At 37.6% G+C, this 20,415-nt stretch overlaps 1 pseudogene; it reads left to right on the top strand.

Annotated features, from left to right (window-relative positions):
* The first annotated feature begins 1,091 nt into the window (after nt 1-1,091).
* Nucleotides 1,092-1,621, top strand: LOC122754985 (annotated as a pseudogene).
* Nucleotides 1,622-20,415: the final 18,794 nt, after the last annotated feature.

Genomic DNA, 20,415 nt, shown 5'->3' with positions numbered 1-20,415 from the left:
GCTAGAAAAGTTAGAAAAAGAACAAATTAAAAATCCCCAATTAAAACATAAATTAGAAATCCTGAAAATCAAAGGAGAACTTAATAAAATTTTAAACAAGAAAGCTACAGAATTAATCAATAAAACTAAGAGCTGATTTTATGAAAATATCAATAATATAGATAAACCTTTGGTTAATTTGATTAACAAAAAGAAAGAAGAAAACCAAATTACCAGTATCAAAAATGAAAGGGGTGGGGCAGCTAGGTGGTGCAGTGGATAGAGCACCGGCCCTGGAGTCAGGAGTACCTGAGTTCAAATCTGGCCTCAGACATTTAACACTTACTAGTTGTGTGACCCTGGGCAAGTCACTTAACCCCAATTGCCTCACTAAAAAAAAAAATGAAAGGGGTGATTTCAGCACCAGTGAAGTGGAAATTAAAGCAATAATTAGGAGCTATTTTGTCCAACTGTATGCCAATAAATTTGACAATCTAAATTAAATGGATAAATATTTACAAAAATATAAACTGCCTAGGTTAACTGAAAAGGAAATAAAATCCTTAAATAAGCCTATATCACAAAAATAAATTGAACAAGCCATCAATGAACTTCCTAAGAAAGAATCTCCAGGGTGAGATGAGTTTACAAGTGAATTCTACCAAACATTTAAAGAACAATTAATTCCAATGCTATACAAATTATTTGGAAAAATAGGTGAAGAAGGAGTTCTACCAAATTTCTTTTATTACACAAATATAGTGTTGATACCTAAACCAGGCAAAGCCAAAACAGAGAAAGAAAATTATAGACCAATTTCCCTAATGAATATTGATGCAAAAATCTTAAATACAATATTAACAAGGAGATTACAACAAGCAATCACCAGAATAATACAGTATGGCCAGGTGGGATTTATACCAGGAATGCAGGGCTGGTTCAACATTAGGAAAACTATCAACATAATCAAACATATCAATAAGAAATCTAGCTAAAATCATATGATTATTTCAATAGATGCAGAGAAAGCTTTTGACAAAATACAGCACTCACTCCTAATAAAATCACTAGAGGCAGTTGCCGCCTAGGAGTTTCTCTTGTTTTAACTCTGGTCCCCCGTGGCCTCGAAGAACTGCAACCTGGCTGCTGACAGTGCCACTGCAGCCTCCGGTAAGGGGGCCAAACCTGGGGTGGGCACGGCCCACAGATCCGTGGCCAAGAGGTTACAGCAGGAATTGATGACTCTAATGATGTCTGGAGACAAAGGAATTTCTGCCTTCCCAGAGTCTGATAATTTCTTCAAATGGGTTGGGACCATCCATGGGGCTGCTGGGACAGTATATGAAGACCTGAGGTACAAGCTCTCCCTGGAGTTCCCCAGTGGCTAACCATATAATGCTCCCACTGTGAAATTTGTCATGCCTTGTTACCATCCTAATGTGGATACCCAAGGCAATATTTGTTTGGACATCCTCAAGGACAAGTCAGGACCATCCTACTATCTATCCAGACCCTGCTGGAAGAACCCAACATTGACAGCCCATTTAACACACATGCTGCTGAACTTTGGACAAACCCCATAGCCTTAAAAAAATACCTGCTGGAAACCTACATGAAGCAGGTGACTAGCCAGGAGCCCTGACCCTAGCTGCCCAGCCTATCTTCCCTTCATCTTATTCGTATGTGTATGTGTATGTGTGTGCGTGCATCTTTTCCCCTTCCTCATAACCTGTCTTCTCTCTTCTGTACAGGACTATATCATACTGTTCTCCTTTTTTCTTAAACTCTAGTCCAGCCCTGAACATTAATGAATAAATAAATTTGTTTTTGTTTTTGTGTTTTTTAAAACAAACACTAGAGAATATAGGGATAGGCGGAACTTTCCTTAAAATAAGCAGCATCTATGTAAAACTATCAGCAAACATTATATGTAATGGGGATAAGTTAGAGGCATTCCCAATAAGATCAGAGGTGAAACAGGGATGTCCATTATCACCTCTATTATTTGATATTGTACTAGAAATGTTAGCTTTAGCAATAGGAGAAGAAAAAGGAATTAAAGGAATTAGAATAGGCAAGGAGGTAAACAAAACTATCACTCTTTGCAGACCATATGCTGTCACAGCATGATTAATGCAGAAATATGTTTAATGTGATTGTACATATATAACCTATACTGGATTGCTTGCTGTCTTGGGGAGGGGGCAGGGAGGGAAGGGAGGGAGAAAAATTTGGAACTAGAAATCTTATAAAGTCAAATGTTGAAAACTATCTCTACATGTAACTAGAAAATAATAAAATACTTTTATGATAAAAAAGAAATGCAACAGCTCACATTATTAACAATAATTATGGCAATAGCATTTAATAATTTTTTTTTTTGCATAGAACTTGCAGTTAATTACACGGTGTGGTAGAGAGAATGCTGGATTGGATTTGAAGTCAGAGTATCTGGGTTCAAATCCTGGTTTGGCATTTCCTTATGGATGTAACCTTGAACAAATTATTTCAACTCTATGAGCTCCAGTCTATAAAATGTGTGGATTAGACTAGATGAACTCACATATCTCCTCTGTATCTATAATTCCAATATTTGTATTTATAATCAGAAATTTTTGTTAAGCTCTTGTGTATCAAACACCGTGTTGGGAATTGGATGATATTGAAGGATGAATATAGTATGCATTTTGCTCTCGAGGAGATTACAATATAGTAATTAAATATTAACAATAAGATTAGATATTATTATTTCAGTCCTATTTGCTCCATCTAGGGGAAGTTTGCAACACGTATTCATTATGGGACTCGCAGGACAAAACTCTGCAGTTCTAAGCTCTGGGAAAAGTTTCTTGGATCAATTACAGTGGAATACTTCTGGTTCTAGCCATCATGGCTACAAATTCATGTTCATTGAATGTTAGAATTGCAAAGGGACCTAAGAGGTTATGCATATAGTCATCCTCCCACCCATTTTACATTTGGAAAAGCTGAGGACCAGAGAGGTATCCCCCAACACCAGGCATTTATCTCACATTATTGTTTGTGTGTGCATGTGTGAGAGAGAGAAGTGTGTGTGTGTGTGTGTGTGTGTGTGATGGCAGTCTGCTGAAACCTATGGATTCCTTTTTAAAATGATGTTTTTAAATGTATAAAATATACATAGAATTCAAAAGAAAACCAATTACATTGAAATAAAGATGAAATATTTTCCCATCCAAGTTCCCAGACCTTCTGAAATTTATCCATAGATCTTTAGGAGGACTCCAGATTAAGAATTCCTTTCTTAGACTTCATGGTCCTCAAAGCTTTGAGTTCCCCGTGGATTTGTGAATGCATGTCTATACACACATGTGTAAAAATTATGTCAGTGACTTTCTCATGATATGACAGGTCCAGGCAAGTTTGGAAGGGTTATATTTCACTCTCTTGGCTTGAAGTTCAACCCAGAAAGACTGAGAAAACATAAGCATGGGACTCTATAGCAATCGAGACCAACTCCCAACTTACAAACATGCAGTTCATAAAATTAAGGAAAGTTTTATTAGAACACCAGAGAAAACAAAAGAGAACTCAAAATAAACCAAGAATTTAAATTTATAATTCAATTAATTAAGGACTTACTATGTTCACATCATTATGCTTGGTAGGTGCTAGGGATAAAAAGACAGAAATGAAAAATTATTTATGGCCTCAAAGTCTTTATTTTATATAAGGGTTAGGGGTGGCCAGTGAGTGGGGGTGTAGTGGGCATGGGATGTGCTGCAATAAGAATATAGATAAAAAGATAGTTTGAGGTGAGAGAGAACATAAACAACTGAAGAAATCACAGAAGGCTTCCCAAAGATGACCCAGGAGCTAAATCTTGGAGGAAGCTAAGCTTCCAAGTTGTTGTTTAGTCATTTTCAATTGTGTCTGACTCTTCATGACCCCATTTGGTGTTTTCTTGGCAAAAATACTGAGGTGGTTTGCATCTCCTCATTTTATGGATGAGGAAACTGAGACAAAAGGGTTAAAGGACTTACCTGGGTCATACAACTAGCAAGCGTCTAAGTCAGATTTGAACTCATGAAGATGAGTCTTCCTGACTCCAGGTCAGGCATTCTATACACTACATCCCCTAGGCTTCTAAGACCTAGAGGTAAGGAGGGAATGTATTCTAGGCATGGGAGATAGCCTGAGCTAAGCCACAGAGATGGAGGGCTGTGTTCAGGGCTACTTTACTGGAATATATTACATATGATGAGCAGTAATATTCTGTCTTCTTCAAAAAGCCCTTCCCCGTCCCCCTTAATTATAGTGCCTTGCATTTGAGATTGCCTCCAATTTATCCTGCATGTATCTGGTTTGTACATAGTTGTTTGCCTCTTGTCTCTCCCATTTCAATGTAAACTCCCTGAGGGTAGAGACTATTTTTGCCATGGTTGGGGGCGAGGAGGGGGTTAGCACTCAGCAGAGTGCCTGGAACACAGTGAATGCTTAGTAAATGCTAGTTGTTGGAGCTAGGTTGAATTAGGTTTAAAAAAATAAAGGCAACTCTTAATGGCTTCCCCTTCCACATATCTAAAGGAGAGTTACCCCAAACCCATATCATACCCATATACAGTCTTGCTTAGCAGGGTCTCCAGCAGGCACTACCTCCTGCAGTTATTCATTTAGCACCTAAGACAACCCTTTCACATATGGGATTCCCAGAGTAGCCATCCCAGGTTGAGAATACTCTTTGTGTCCATATCTACTCAAAACAGTAGCTCATAAATCCTTGTTGATGTGTTTACTTTTTCTCTAGTCAGCCAGAGTACACAATTAATTCAAAGTAAAGGCATTTAATGAAATAGTGTACTAAAATTTTTAATAGAAATTTCCCAGTCACTTAACCCCAATTGCCTCACCAAAAAAAAAAAAAAAAAAAAAAAAAAAGAAATTTCCCCCTGTGAACCTGGGTCATGCTATCTCACAAATATATGCATGATTAGTTGAAAGACTGGATATACATAGGGATCAAGCATAAGGGGCTGACACACAGAAAAAAAAATGTATGAAGACAACCCAGTCCACTGAAGTTTCAGTACTTCTAAGGTCTTCTATATTCTCACCAAACTGACCAAGACATGTCCAATTGGCATTCATAGTCTTTATCTGCATATTGCTCTGCTGGTCTTAGTGTCTCTCCTAGGCACATTATTTTCACTGGGCTCATTGAACCTGTACTTTTTTGGGTGTGGTGGGTTGGGCATATTGTTCCACTGGATTCTGTTGGTTTGTCATATAATCTCCAGTGCTCCAGTGGTACACAGGTGAATCCTGGTGAATGTGTTGCTCAATGAGATTGTCTCTTTTGGACCAGACAATATCTTTTAAGTGATTGGGTAGAATGATGTATTCAATTCATATTGGACTGCTATCTGCCCCACATAAAGTGAAAGGAGAAGGAAAGGAGAAATACTCTTTGCAGCCTTCACACACACACGCACACACACAAACACTCACAAGTACCCTTGAACAACAAAGGAAAAAAGGTTTATTTTGTGACCAGGCTCTCTAGTGAGGACTGTAACCTGCTTGAAGGGAGGGACCACATCTTCTCTCTCCTATAGCCCTCACAGGGAAAAGACCAGTTTTGGGAAGCACTAGCTAAGTAAAAGATTAATTGATTCTACCACTTTTCTGACTTTTCATAGCATGTTCAGCCTCCTAAGCTTCATTGTTCACACAGCAGGATTCAGGTCCCTGACATGCCACCCAGAAAATTCCCTGCCTTTCTAATCTCTTTGGATGCCCTGTAGGTAATCACACAGCAAAACCATCACAGCAATGTCTTCAAAAGGAATTACAAGGAATTAGAAATCTCTCATTCACCTTGCAGGCTTAAAGGTCCAACACAGGCCATATGTGAGGTACTGAGAGTTAACTTCCTCAAAGTTGGGGAGTAGAGGGAAAGGGAAAGATGTTCGCTTAATTCCTCATTCTACCTTCCCCATTCCCTAGTCCCATAAAGAGACTGAATATCTTGGAAAGTCCACAGATTTATAAAAAGTCAGAAAGTAACTTTAAAAGATCACTTAGTTCAATTATTTCATCTTGCAGATAATAATAGCAACAACAGCAATGTATATCATACATAATATGTATATAAATATATATGTATGTATGTATATATATACACATACAGCTCTCTCTTTCTGTCTCTGTTGAGAGAATTGGAATGACACCCCCTGCTGGGAGGGACATTGTGAGCTATGGCCCGAAAAGAAACCATGTGACTTTGGTGTCCAGAAGTGATGTCTGCCACCCATGGGTCCTGTCAATCAGTGTTACCAGCCAATTAGTTTGGAGCTGTGTATGTGGATGGCCCTGTTTTCCAGTTTCACAGGAGGCTTCTGGGAGAAGCTGCTTAGGAGTGAGGTCCTTTTGTTTCCAGACTTTGGCATGGAGGAGGACTTCATGTGGGCTGCTAGGAAAGAAAGGTTATACCGAATAGATCTAAACTAAGATTTCCCATGCTATAAGGAATCTGTTCTCAATCTCTTTCTCTCTCTTCACTAACATCTAATGCACTTTAATAAATACTTAAAAGGCTAAACTCTTGCTAAAGCTTCTAATTTAAGGTGATCACTCATTAGATTTTAGACATTACAGTTAGAATTTTAGGCCCTTTCACTGTGTCTCTCTCTTTCTAAAGTCTGCAAAACACTGTATAAGTATTATCTTATTTTATCCTCACAACAATTCTGGGAGATAGATTCTATTATCATTCCTGTTTTACAGATGAGGAAACTGAGGCAAACAAGTTAACTGACTTACCCAGGGTCACACCACTAATGATTAGTATCTGAGGCAGGGTTTAAATTCATATGTTTTTGACTCTAGATCCAGCACTCGATCCATTATGCCATGTGATAATAACTCATACCATCACCATTTTGTTGTCATTGTCATTGCCTGATTGTTTCAGTCAAGACTGACTCTTCATGACCCCATTTGGGATTTTCTTGGCAAAGATACTGGAGTGGTTTGTCATTTCCTTTTCCACCTCACTTTTACAGATGAAGAAACTGAGGCAAACATGGTTAAGTGACTTGCCCAAGGTCACATGGCTAGTAAGTATCTGAGATTGGATTTGAATAAAGCAAGATGAGTCTTCCTGACTCTAGGCCTGGAGCTCTATGCACTATGGCTCCACCTAGCTGCCCACCCATCACCATACAATCATAGATTTAGAGTTGGGAGGGACTTCAGAGGCCATCTAGTCCAAGCCCCTCCTTTGATAGATTAGGAAGCTGACCCTTAAAAGGTTACATGGCCTGGCCCAGGTTACATAGGTAGTAAATATCAAAGTCAGAGTTTGAACACAGGTCCTCTGGCTCAAAATCCATCATGCTTTCCATTTGGCTGTGACAACTGCAGTCTTAGAGCAAAGAAGAACGGAGATAGAGATCATCCAGCATAGCTTCCTCATTTAAACAGGGAGAAACTGAGGACCAGAGATGACAAATGAATTACCTAAGGTCACCCAACAGGGCAGCTAGGTAGTGCCATCATGCATAGAACATTGGGCCTGGAATCAGGAATACCTGACTTCAAATCTGGCCTCAGACATTTACTAGCTGAGTGACTCTGGGCAAGTCACTTCACCTTGTTTGCCTCAGTGTCCTCATCTGTAAAATGAGCTGGAGAAGGACATGGCAAAACACTCTTGTATCTTTGCCAAGAAAACCTAAAATAGAGTCATGAAGAGTCTGACACAACTAAAAATGATAAAATAACAACAACATAAAAGGGTCACCCATTGAGTTGGAACTAAGCAATGTGTGATAGATGTTAACTATTCCTCTTTCAGGTAGACAGGTAATAAAGGGAAATGAAAGTGGAGAAAGGTCTGGGAACTTCTTTTCCTAGATTGTCAATGCACTGAGAGCAGAGGTTATGTTTTATGTTTTCTTTGTATTTCCTTGAGCATTTTTCTCATTGCTTTATTATATATTATGGGTATTTAAATTTGCTGGATGAATGAATGAATGAATGAATAAGGGAATGAATAGACATGAGGGTTTAGAAGAGATAGAGAAGATTCTTATGACAACTAGAGCATGAGGATATGCTGATCAAGATTGTAGGTTGGTCTCTAAAGAAGCAGAGATAAGAGAGTGCACATGCCTTCTTTGCAGAAATGGGGGACTATGGTTATAGAACACCAAATATAATGTTATGCTTAACTGATTTTTTAGTGAGTTTAACTAAATTGCTTTTTTCCTCTTTATTTTTTTGTTCTTTGATACTAAGGTAAGATACTCTGAGGGTAGAGGGATATATTAGGAAATTAAGCTAATGTAAAAACAATAAACAATGATATATATATACACACACATACATATGTATATACATATATATATACACACACACACACACACATACATACATATATGTATATATAACATGAAAGATTTAGTCCAGGGTTGATAAGCAGTGCACTGGGTTCTCAGGACACAGGAAAGGAAAATTTACATGAATAGGATCTGGGTTTGCCAGCTGGGTTGGGTTCCAGGTGGCTAGAAGGAAAATCATTTTGATTTAAAGCTGGACACAGGCAGAAAGAACTCAGATGTTCCAATGGCCAAAAGCCAGACCTTAAATCTATGCCAAACTAAACGGTTGTTGTAAAATGAAACTGATTATTAGTAAATAAACATGCTCTGTGCAAGATACCAAAATCCATGCATATTATGGTGAACAGAATTTGAGTACTTGAACTGATTGCATGTATAGAAAAAGTATAATAAGACCAATGTTTTCCTGACTCAGTTCCCCTGATTTCTTCCCCACCCTGCAATCTGATTGGCTCCAGCTTCTCTGATGCAATTTTCAGGACTAGGGAAATAAAATATCCCAGCCTTGTATAGTCAGGGCCTCTCAGAGTTGGTGAGTGCCTAAGACCAGGTGAATCATCACCATAATCTGATAATGCATTTCCAGGTACAGATGAAGGGAGGTCCCTGAGTCCAGAGAAGCTAATGCCACTACACCATGACTATATATCCTTTTCCATGTTTGGACAAAGTGAACTTTCTTTGTTTAATGACTCATGAGTGCCTTATTTCATCCCAAAATCAAACCTCAACTGAGAGGGTGAACCTTGACAACAGCAGATGTGTCCAGGAATATTGTAAGGATGTGCCTGTTGCAAGGCCCTAGCTAACAGAAGTGACTTCATATTTGACCACAGATTGAACTGACTGTTTACGAGGATGTTCTTTTTTTTTTTTTAAAGAGACGCAATTGGTGTTAAGTGACTTGCCCAGGGTCACACAGCTAGTAAGTATTAAGTGTCTGAGGCCGGATTTGAACTCAGGTACTCCTGACTCCAGGGCCGGTGCTCTATCCAGTGCACCACCTAGCTGCCCCATACGAGGATGTTCTTATGGCCCAATAACTGGTTTAGCCAGCTTCATTTAAGCAAGGATCTCCTAAACATGAGGTCCTCGTGGTTGATGAAGGGTATGGTTGGGCCATATGCTGATTGATGGCCCCTAAGGTCTCTTCCTATTTGGTCCCTGTGAATTGGCCCAGCAATAGCAATCAGATATAGAAACAGAGAGCTAGTGTTCTGGGCTCTCAAAAGGAGTATGTATCCCACGAGTGCCTGACATTGCCCATCTTTGTCCACAGAACTGAAAAGTTATAGAGGTACATACTTGCTCGTCTATGAGCAATAAACTACCTGACTTATCCTTGAGAGTTTGTATTCTTCCTTGGTACCTTATTCATGATCATCTCATAAATGTAATGTAATTGAGAAAGGACAAACTGTGAATACCAAAGAACAGTCTTCAGTGGAGAAATACCCATCACTAGTTTGATTTCCTTAGAAGTATGGCTGAAGAAAAATTACACATGAGAAGCAGCAGTGATAAGTCTAGGCTATTTTCTTTATAATCATAGTCAGTCTCCTTTCTTTATAAAATCATCCATTGTTCTCCCCTACAAGTCCCTACCCCTGAATTCCCAAATGACAGTGACATAGTTATAGAGAAAAGCATCCGACCCAAAACAGAACAGGCAAATGAACGCAAAGAAATTGACCAGATAAAAAGTTACTCGTAATAGGAGTTAGTGGAAACTTGGGTCTACTAGTGGATAGGAATTCTTCTGTGTTTATCTACTTGAGTTCCTAGAGGGCCATGAGACTGAACAACGGTTTAGTTTCTTGTTAGGGTTGGGTTAAAACTCTGGTGAACATCCAGAGGGCAACAACTAGGTACTTTGGCAGCATGAATAAAGCTGAACAGAATACCAAGGGAGCATCATAAGATGCCAGCAGCAACTCAGAGGACCCAGGGCATCCACATCCAAAAAAAAGCTTTCTACTAAATAGAATTTTTCTGATAATTGCACCTTCCTCTCAAAGCCTTTGCAATTGATTCTATTATTTCATTGACCATCTTCCCCAAACCCTTCGAAATAAATTGGTAACCATGGCCTGGCTGGTAGGAAGCTCAGTGGGATGAGGAATTAATTAAGTCATTTGATTATGTTTTGGAATTATTGAATGATTGGAGTCATTGAATAAGTTGGAGACAATGAACTGTATAATCTTCTACTTTTCCCATGGAACTGTTTTCTTTAATAGCTGAGTCACCTCAGGCTTTCCCTACCTAAGAAACCATCCACCCCAAATGGATTCTACTCAATTACCACTCTGAGCTCATCACTGTCCAGCTCATGAGGTTTCAGTCTCCCTATTGCTTCTAGGTTAAAATGCAAACTCCTCTGTTTGGTATTTAAAACCTTTCACAATCTGGCCCCAACTTACCTTTGTAGCCTTACTACCCATTACTTTCCCTCAAACACACAAAATTCCATTTTGTGCTTCTGTGCCCTTTGTGAAGATTATTTTTCATGCCAAAAATAATCAGATTTATTTCCTGGATTTCTTTGCTTCTAGGTCAATGATATATGTGGTACAAGAATTGAATGATGCAATCACTTCAGTGGATTCTTTATTCTGACTGATTAGGACATAGGTGTACTTCACAGGGTTGCTGTGAGGTTTAAATAAGATAATATATGTAATTGTTGTTCAGTCATTTCAGTCATTTCTGGGTCTTTGTGATCCCATTTGGGGTTTTCTTGGCAAGGATACTTAAGTTGCCATTTCCTTCTCCAGATCATTTGACAGATGAAGAAACTGAAGTAAACAGTTAAATGACTTACCCTGGGTCATATAGATAGAAAGTATCTGAGACCAGATTTGAACTCACAAAGATGAGAGTATCCCTGATTCCAGACTTGGTACTCTATCCATTGTACCACATAGTTGCCCATGCATGATAGTTGTCCCCAAATATTTGAAGGGCAGTCTTTGAGAAAAAAGTTTAGACTTACTTTGCTTGGACCTGGAGGGTAGAACCAGCAGCCATGGGTGGAATTTGCAGAGGCAAATTTAGGTTTGCTGTTAGGGAAAACAGCAATACTTACAGCTACTCCTTAAAAACCTCTTCCCTGCCCCAGTCAATTACATGTAAAAATAATTAACATTTGTTTCTTAAAAATTTTAGTTCTGAATTCTCTCCCTATTTCCCCTCCTCCCTCATTGAGGATGCAAGCAATTTGACATAGGTGATACATGTGCAGTTATGCAAAACATGTTTCCATGTTTGTCATGTTGTGAAAGAAAACATACGACAACCCAAGAATAATAAAGTAAAGAAAAAAATATGCTTAAATCCTCATTCAGGCTCCATCCATTCTTCCTCTGGAGGTCGAGAGGATTTTTCATCATAAATCTTTCAGAACTGTCTTGGATCACTGTATTATTGAGAATAGCTAAATTATTCATAACTGATCATCTTACAATATTGCTGTTACTGTGTACTATGATCTCCTGGTTCTGCTCACTTCACTTTATATAAGTTTATGTAAGTCTTTCTGAGTTTTCCCAAAAGCATCCTGTTTGTCATTTCTCATAGCACAACAGTATTCCATCACAATCAAATGCCACAACCTGTATAGACATTTCCCAAATGACAGACAACACCTCAATTTCCAATTCTTTGCCACTGCTAAAAGTTACTATAAATATTTTATACATATAGGTCCTTTTCCTTTTAAAAACAAATCTCTTTGGGACATAAATCTAGTAGAGGTATCTCTGAGTCAAAGGATATGAATGGTTTTATAGCTCTTTGGGCACAGTTCCAAATTGCTCTACAGAATGGTTGAATCAGTTCACAACTCTGCCCATAGTGCATTAGTGCCTCAATCCCACATCCCCATCTATGTTTGTCACTTTCCTTTTCTGTCATATTACCCAATTTGATAGGTGTGGGGGTGGTACCTTAGAGTTGTTTTAATTTGCATTTTTCTAATCAATAGTGATTTAGAGCATTTTTCATATGACTATAGATAGCTTTGATTACTTTGTCTGAAAACTGCCTGTTCATATCATTTGACCATTTGTCAACTGGGGAATGGCTTTTATTTTTATGAATTTGATTCACTTCTCTATATATTTGTGAAATTATGCCTTTGTCAGAGGTACTTGCTGTAATTTTTTCACAGTTATGATTATTAACTGTGTATTTCCCTCTATCCTATTTCTTCCCCATTTATCCTACTCTTTCTCTTCTTTCACCCTGTCCATGCTCAAAGGTGTTTTGCTTGTGACTACTGCCTCCCACAGTCTGTCCTCCTTTCTATCAATCTCTCCTTCCTTCTCTTATCCTCTTCCCTTCCTATTTTCCTGTAGGATAAGATATATTTCTATAGCCAACTGAATGTATATGTTATTCTCTCTCTGAGCCAATGGTATTGAGAGTAAGGTTCAAGTGCTTCCCTCCCACCTTACTCATTTTCCTCTCCACTGTGCCTCTTTTATATGAAATGCTTTACCACATTTTACCTTTCCCTTCCCCCTTCTCTCTATGCCTTACTTTCTCACCCCCCTTAATATTTTTAGATGTCCTTCCATCATATTCAACTCACCCCTATGCCCTCTGTCTATGTATATGCTTTATAACTGCCCTAATAATGAAAAAGTTCTTATAATTACAAGTATCATCTTCCCATGAAGGAATGTAAACAGTTTAACCTGATTGAGTTCCTTATGATTTCTCTTTTCTGTTCACATTTTTATGCTTCTCTTGAGTCTTGTATTTGAAAGTCATTTTTTTAAAACTTTGGTCTTCTCATTAGGAATGTTTGAAAGTCCTCTATTTCATTAAATATCCATTTCCACAGTTTCACTGGGTAGATGATTCTTGATTATAATCCTAATTCCTCTGCCTTCCAGAATATATTCTAAGCCCTCCAATCCTTTGATGTAGATGCTTCTAAATCTTGTGTGATCCTAACTGTGGTTCCACACTATTTAGATTATGTCTTTCTGGCTGCTTGCAATATTTTTTCCTCAGTCAGGGAGCTCTAGAATTTGGCTATAGTATTCCTTGGAGTTTTTGTTTTGGGATCTCTTTCAGGTGGTGATCAGTAGAATATTACAATTTATATTTTAATCTCTGGTTCTAGAATATCAGAACAGTTTTCCTTGATAATATCTTGAAAGATAATGTCTAGGCTCTTTTTTGATCATGACTTTCAGGTAGACCATTAATTCTTTTTTTTTTTAAATAAAACTATTTTATTATTTTCCAGCTACATGCAGAGATAGTTTCCACACCTGTTTTATATAAGATTTCCAATTTTAAATTTTTCTCTACTCCTCCCCTCCCTCCCCTCCTCCCCCAGACAGCAGGCAATCTGATACAGGCTATATACATACAATAACATCAAACACATTTCTGCACTAGTCATTTTATAAGAGAAGAATCAGAGCAAAAAGGAAACCCCCCCCAAAAGAAAAACAACAGCACCAAAAACAAAAGAAATAGTATGTAGACCATTAATTCTTAAATGACTCTCCTTGAACTATTTTCCAGGTCAGGTGATTTTCTCATATTCTATTTTTTCATTCTTTTTATTTTATTTTATTGATCCATTATGTCTCATGGAGTCATTAGCTTCTACCTACCCAATTCTAATTTTTAAAGAGTCATTTTCTTCATTGAGCTTTTGTACTTCCTTTTTCATTCAGTCAATTCTACTTTTTAAGTAGTTCTTTTCTTCTGTGAATTTTTGTATTTTTTTTCCATTTGGCAAATTTTGTTTCAATAGATTTTTGTACCACTTATCATTTGGCATATTCTCTTTTTAAAGTGTTCTTCATTTTTTTTGCCTCCTTTACCAAGCTATTGACTCTATTTTTCATGATTTTTTTGTATCACTGTTATTTCTTTTCCCAATTTTTAATCTACCTGTCTTATGTGATTTTTAAAATCCTTTTTCTGCTTTTCCAGGATCTGAGACATATTCACATTTTTATTTCAGGCTTTGGAAGTAGCAGTTTTGATTTTGTTGCCTTTTTTTTTAATGTATGAGGTATTTTATTTTTTCCATTACATGTAAAGATAGTTCTCAACTTTTGTTTATACATGCTTTACAATTTCAGATTTTTCTCCCTCCCACCCCTCCCTCCCCCCTCCCCTAGAGAGCAGGTAATCTGATATAGGTTATATCTATATATCTCTATACATATACATACATATATATATATATATATATATATATATATATATATATATACACACACACACACACACATATATATACACATAATAACATTAATCCTATTTCTGCATTAATCCTGTTACAAGAGAAAGAATCAGAGCAGTGATGCAAAACCTCAAAATAGAAAGAAAAAAAAACCAACAGCACCCAAAACAAAAGAAATAATATGGTTCAATCAGCATCTATACTCCACAGTTCTTTCTTTCTTTTTTTTCCCTTGGATTTGGAGATCCTCTTCTATCATGAGTTCCCTGGAACTCTTCTGTACCATTGCATTGGTGAGAAGAATATAGTCCATCACAGTAGGTCAACACTCAATGTTGATGATACGGTGTACAATGTTCTTCTGGTTCTGCTCATCTCACTCATCATCAGCTCACGTAAGACCCTCCAGGTTTCTCTGAACTCTTCCTGCTCATCATTTCTTACAGCACTTTTGTTGCCTTTTTCTGAGTTTGTGTTTTGATCTTCCCTGTCACCACAATAACTTTCTACTGTTAGGATCTTTTTTGTTATTGCTTATTTTCCATCCTATTTCTTGAGTTGTCATTTTCTATTAAAGTAGGCCCCTGCTCCTGAGGTAGAGGGGGCACTGTCCCAAGATTCAGGTTTTTTTGTACAGTTGTTTTCAGAGCTAGTTTTGTGGATCTCTAAGCTTTCAATTCTTGCAAGGTGGTATGAATTAAGGGGAAGTGTGTTTACTACTCTCCTGGATTGTGCTCTGGTCTGTGAGTAACCACAAGAACTCTTTTCCAGCCTGGAACTGTGACTAGGGTCCTCATTTCCCTGTGGCTGCAAGCTCTGCTATGTCAGTGCTCCTCCTTGCCCAAGCCAGGACTGAGACATGGATCTGAGTATAGGTAATGCAACAGAACTCTTCACTTAGTGCCAGCAAAGGGACTTCTATAATCTTCAGACATCTGTATAGTGCCCCACCTTTCCCATATCATTTGTGGGCCCAGAGTTCCAGAAGCTGTTGCTGCCTTCCACTGATTCAGTTGCCCCAAAGGCCTGCTGCTGGTTTCCCCATGAAATGGTCTATATTGACACAGTCTGCAATGGAGTGTACTGTACTTTCACTGAATTGTGCAACAGACCTTTTCTGACAACCTTCTAAGTTGTCTTGGACTGGAAAATTATTTCACCCCATCTTTTTGTGAGTCCTGCCACTCCAGAATTTATTTTGAGATGTTATTCAAAGTTGTTTGGAAAGGTATTTGGGAGAGCTCAGGTGAGTCCTTGCCTTTTCTCTGCCATCAGCCCAATTTATATTTACTCTTAAGTGATTAATCTGATTACCATTTAACCTGACATTCAAATGGGGCTTTAAAAGACTCTTTACAAATCCATTATTTTATTTGAGCCTGGCAATAATCCTGAGATGGACAGGACAATCATTATAATTTTCACTGGACGTATTATGAAAACTAAAGCCAAGAAAGGTAAAAATTATATGACATCAGGAGCATACTGGACCATGCTGAGACCTGCTCCTGAAAGCTGATTGTTAAATTTTCAGTGTAAGCATTTATAATTCATAAATAAGTAATTTCTTCAAATTGAGGTTTGTTATCTACTATCCAGACTAGGGGTATAAAACTCAAATAGAAATGTGGCCACTAAACAACCCTTCAGGACCCATACTGACTTAAAATTTTTACTTATTTTATTAAATATTTCCACACTTGGAAATAAAGTGTGTGGTCTACATGTTTGACATCATGTTTGTAGTCTGACAGACTTGAGAAAGTGATAGAGAAGATGTCAATAATGCAGATATAACTTGAAAGTAAGCCATGTACATTTTTCCCCTTGGGAGCCAGATGTTAAATATTTACCAGCATACCCCTGCATGGCTTGATATAAAGAATACTAGATTCAGAATCAAAAGACCTAGGTTTGAATCCTGGATCTGCTATTTATTGGCAGTGTGACCTCTGATAAATCAATTAATCTTTTTGAGCTCCAGTTCCTCCTCTGTAACATAAAGGGGATGGGAGTAAATGACCCCTACCAAAGGTCTCTTCTAGCACTCTCCTATCATCTTGTAACTTGTCCAAGATGCTCACAATTAGTTCAGAGAAGCATGAGGACTAGAACCCAGGTCTCCTAACCTCCAGGATAGGGGTATGCAACCTATATAGATGAAACTATTTGTGGGGAGACATTGGGAATAGCAGATGGCAGTTCAGATAGAGGAAGGCAATGCTACTTTGGAAATTCAGCCTGGTAGTAGGCCTGAGGTTCCACTTTCTCCAAGCACGTTAGTACTATTTGACCCTGGAGACAGTGGAATATTTAGGCAAGAACACAAGACATCACAATTACTACACACAGCTGCTTCTTGAGAAAAATCACTTGGCCACAAAGCTAAGAACCTATTGCAGATTCTGGAAGATTCCTCCTGAACCCAGAAGAATAAAAATGTACATGAGTGGAACAAAAAGCATATGAAGGAACAGAATTAGGCAAGGTTAGACAAGGGAGATCAGAGAGAGCAGCCAAGTGAAATAAACTAGAAGTTAAGGTTACCCTTAAACCAGAATTAGGGATTTAAAAGTTAAGTAAAAAAGAATGCAAAATGAGTGAGCAAAGAAAGTTGAGAACTATAGAAAGTTTTTTCGGTGACAAGGAAGATCAAGGTGTAACCTCAGAAGAGGATAACAACCTCAGAGCCCCTACATCCAAAGCTTCTAGGAAAAATATAAATTGGTCTCAGGATATGGAAGCACTCAAAAGGAACTTTGAAGAGAAAGTAGGAGAGATAGAAAGAAGATTTAGAGAGGTGGAGGAAAGAATGGAAATAGAAATGAGAGCAATGCAGGAGATTCATGAGAAAAAAAGTCAACAGCCAGAAAATCCAAATGGAAAAGGAGATGCAAAAGCTCTCTGAAGAAAATAATTAATTAAAAATTAGGATTGAACAAATGAAAGCTAATGACTTTATGAGAAACCAAGACACTGTAAAGCAAATCCAAATGAATAAGAATATAAAGGGCAATATGAAATATCTCCTTGGAAAAACAGCTGACATGGAAAATAGATCCAGGAGAGATAATTTGAAAATCATTGGACTACCTGAACACCATGACCAAAATAAGAGCTTAGACATCATCTTCCAAGAAATTGTCAGGGAAAAATTGTCCTGATATTATGGAAGCAGAAGGTAAAATAGAAATTGAAAGAATCCACTAATCTCACCTCCTGAAAGAGATCCCAAAAGGAAAACCTCCAAAAATGTTATAGCCAAATTCCAGAGCTCCCAGGTCAAAGAGAAAATATTGCAAGCAGCTAGAAAAAAAATGAATTCAAATACTGTGGAGCTACAGTAATGATAAAACAAGATCTAGCAGCATCTACATTAAAGGACCAGAGGGCATTGAATATGATATTCCAGAGGGCAAAGGAACTGGGACTACAGAAAAAAATCACCTACCCAGCAAACTGAGTATCATCTTTCAGGAGAAAAAATGGGACTTCCAAGAAGAAAAAGAGGACTTTCAGGCATTTGTGATGAAAAGACCTGAAATGAATAGAAAATTTGACTTCCCAATTCAAGATCCTAGAGAAGCATAAAAAGGTAAACAGGAAAAAGAAATCATGAGGAATATTAAAAGATTAAACTGTTTACATTCCTATATGGGAAGATAATACTTCTAACTCATAAGAACTTTCTCAGTATTAGGGCAGCTGAAAGGAATACACTTAGAGGACACAGGTCTGAACTGAATATGAAGGGATGATATCTATAAAGCATTTATTTTTTTGAGAATGTAGGGAAGCATTCATAAACCCATCAACATAAGAACCCATCAGAAGTTATGAAGAATTGGGTGCAATTTAAACAACAAATAACATAAGCAGGATGGTAAAAGCATCAAGGGGAGAAGAGATGCTAGTGAATGACCAATGAGGAATAGACCACTGATGTGGAAGAATAAAACTTGTCCTTTCCCCTTAATGGGTACCCAACCAAGTTTGTTCTGCCAATCACACTGATTCTATAATTTCCTAGTGGAGCAGGATGGTAGAGAACATTTTCTTGACTCTAATAAGCTTGGACAGTAATAATTTCCATATCCTTTATTGTATAAATCAAGCTGCTCTTTATTTTGAAGTCTTGTGATTTTGAGAGCTTATAAGGAAAACTGATGGTGATAACTGAGAAAAAATAAGATATAGAAGTCTCCAGGTTCTATCTGGCTTTAGGACAATGAGATCCTCAAATCATACTTAGCCTTTTGTATAAGGAAATAATCCCTTTTTATAGGAATGTAGTGGGACCCCAAGAAACCTAAATATCCCAACCCCCCAAGACTGAGGGAAAAGCAACTCTCTTTCCCACCTCAGGTGTGAAGTGTGGCAGGACATGACCACAGTATGCTGTTGAGCAATACTAAGGTCTGCAAGACAATATGCAGAATATGGTTAGATGCTGCATGTCCTACTGATACTCTATTATCAAAGATCCCTTCTTTGTTATCTGGGCCCTAGTCTTTGCATTTTTCCCTTACTTGTAATTCCCTTCCCTTTCTTTGTTTGTAAAGATACAAAAGGCCAGACTATCTCTTCTCCAATGGGACAGTCACCAAGGTGATGTGTTCACAGGTCATATATTCCTCTACCTAATAAATCTCTTTTTATTTTACAACATTTGTGATGAGCCTGTAATTCTTTGGGTGATCTAGCCCACCAATCAGGTTGCAAGTTCCCCCCCCCCCCCAACATCCCTGAAATAAGGATTAAGTAAATTATTACAGAGAAGGGCTAGTTAACCTGAGGAAGAGGGATTTGATTTTACTTCATGGTGTGAAAGAAAGAACACAGTTAGGACTTCAGTTCCAGTCCCAGTTATGTTACTTACTTGCTATGTGACCTCAAAAAAATGTGTACCTTTTCTGGGCTGCCAAATCTTCTGAAAAAATTAGGGAGTTGGAATAAGTCGTCACTCCTAGCACTAAAATTCTAGGATTCTGTTCATTCGGTTACTCCTCCAATTTTTTAATCTTCTTATGTTTTACATCTCTCTCCTGCATTGCTGAATACTCTTTTTATCCAGCGGCCATTTCACTGTTCCTTGATCAAGACACTCTATTTTCCAACTCCAAGGATTTTCACTACATTTTTCCCATGCTTGGAAATTCTGCATCATCACTGCCTCCTGTTTTCCTGGCTTCCTTAAGTCCCAGAGTAAAATCCAACCTTTTTCCTGAATCCCACTTTATTCTAAAGTAGTCACATAGGATAAAATGGAATCAGAAAAGGCTTGATAATTCCTATTTACCTTGTTTATTCATATTAATAAATCCATTTATTAATAAACAAATAAGATTACTTCGATTTATTTCTTATTTCTGTTGATTTTCTCCTATTTATCCTGTAAAAATAGCTTTGTTTATAAAAGTATTTGCATATTGTATCTATTAGATTGTGAGCTCCCCCCAGAACAAGGATTGACTTTTGACTTTATTCATACCCCTAGTTCTTTTTATTTTTTATTTTTATATCTTAATAGTTATTTTATTTTTTCTAGTTACATGTAAAGATAGTGTTTAACATTCATTTTTATAAGATTTTGAGTTCTAAATATTTTCTCCTCCCTCCCTTCCCTCTCCCTCACAAGAGAGGAAGCAATCTGATAATAGGTTATATATGTACAATATATTAAACATATTTCCATGTTAGTCATGTTGTGAAAGAAGAAGAGAACAAAAGTGGGAAAACCTCAAGAAAAAAAAAAAAAGTAAATAGTAGTATGGTTCAATCTGCATTCAGATTACACCGTTCTTTTTTCTGGATGTGGAAAGCATTTTCCATCAT

This window comes from Dromiciops gliroides, chromosome 4 (genome assembly GCF_019393635.1).
Source record: "Dromiciops gliroides isolate mDroGli1 chromosome 4, mDroGli1.pri, whole genome shotgun sequence".
Classification (NCBI taxonomy): domain Eukaryota; kingdom Metazoa; phylum Chordata; class Mammalia; order Microbiotheria; family Microbiotheriidae; genus Dromiciops; species Dromiciops gliroides.
Note: the sequence above shows the minus strand (reverse complement) of the source record. Positions and strands in the feature narration are given on the sequence as shown.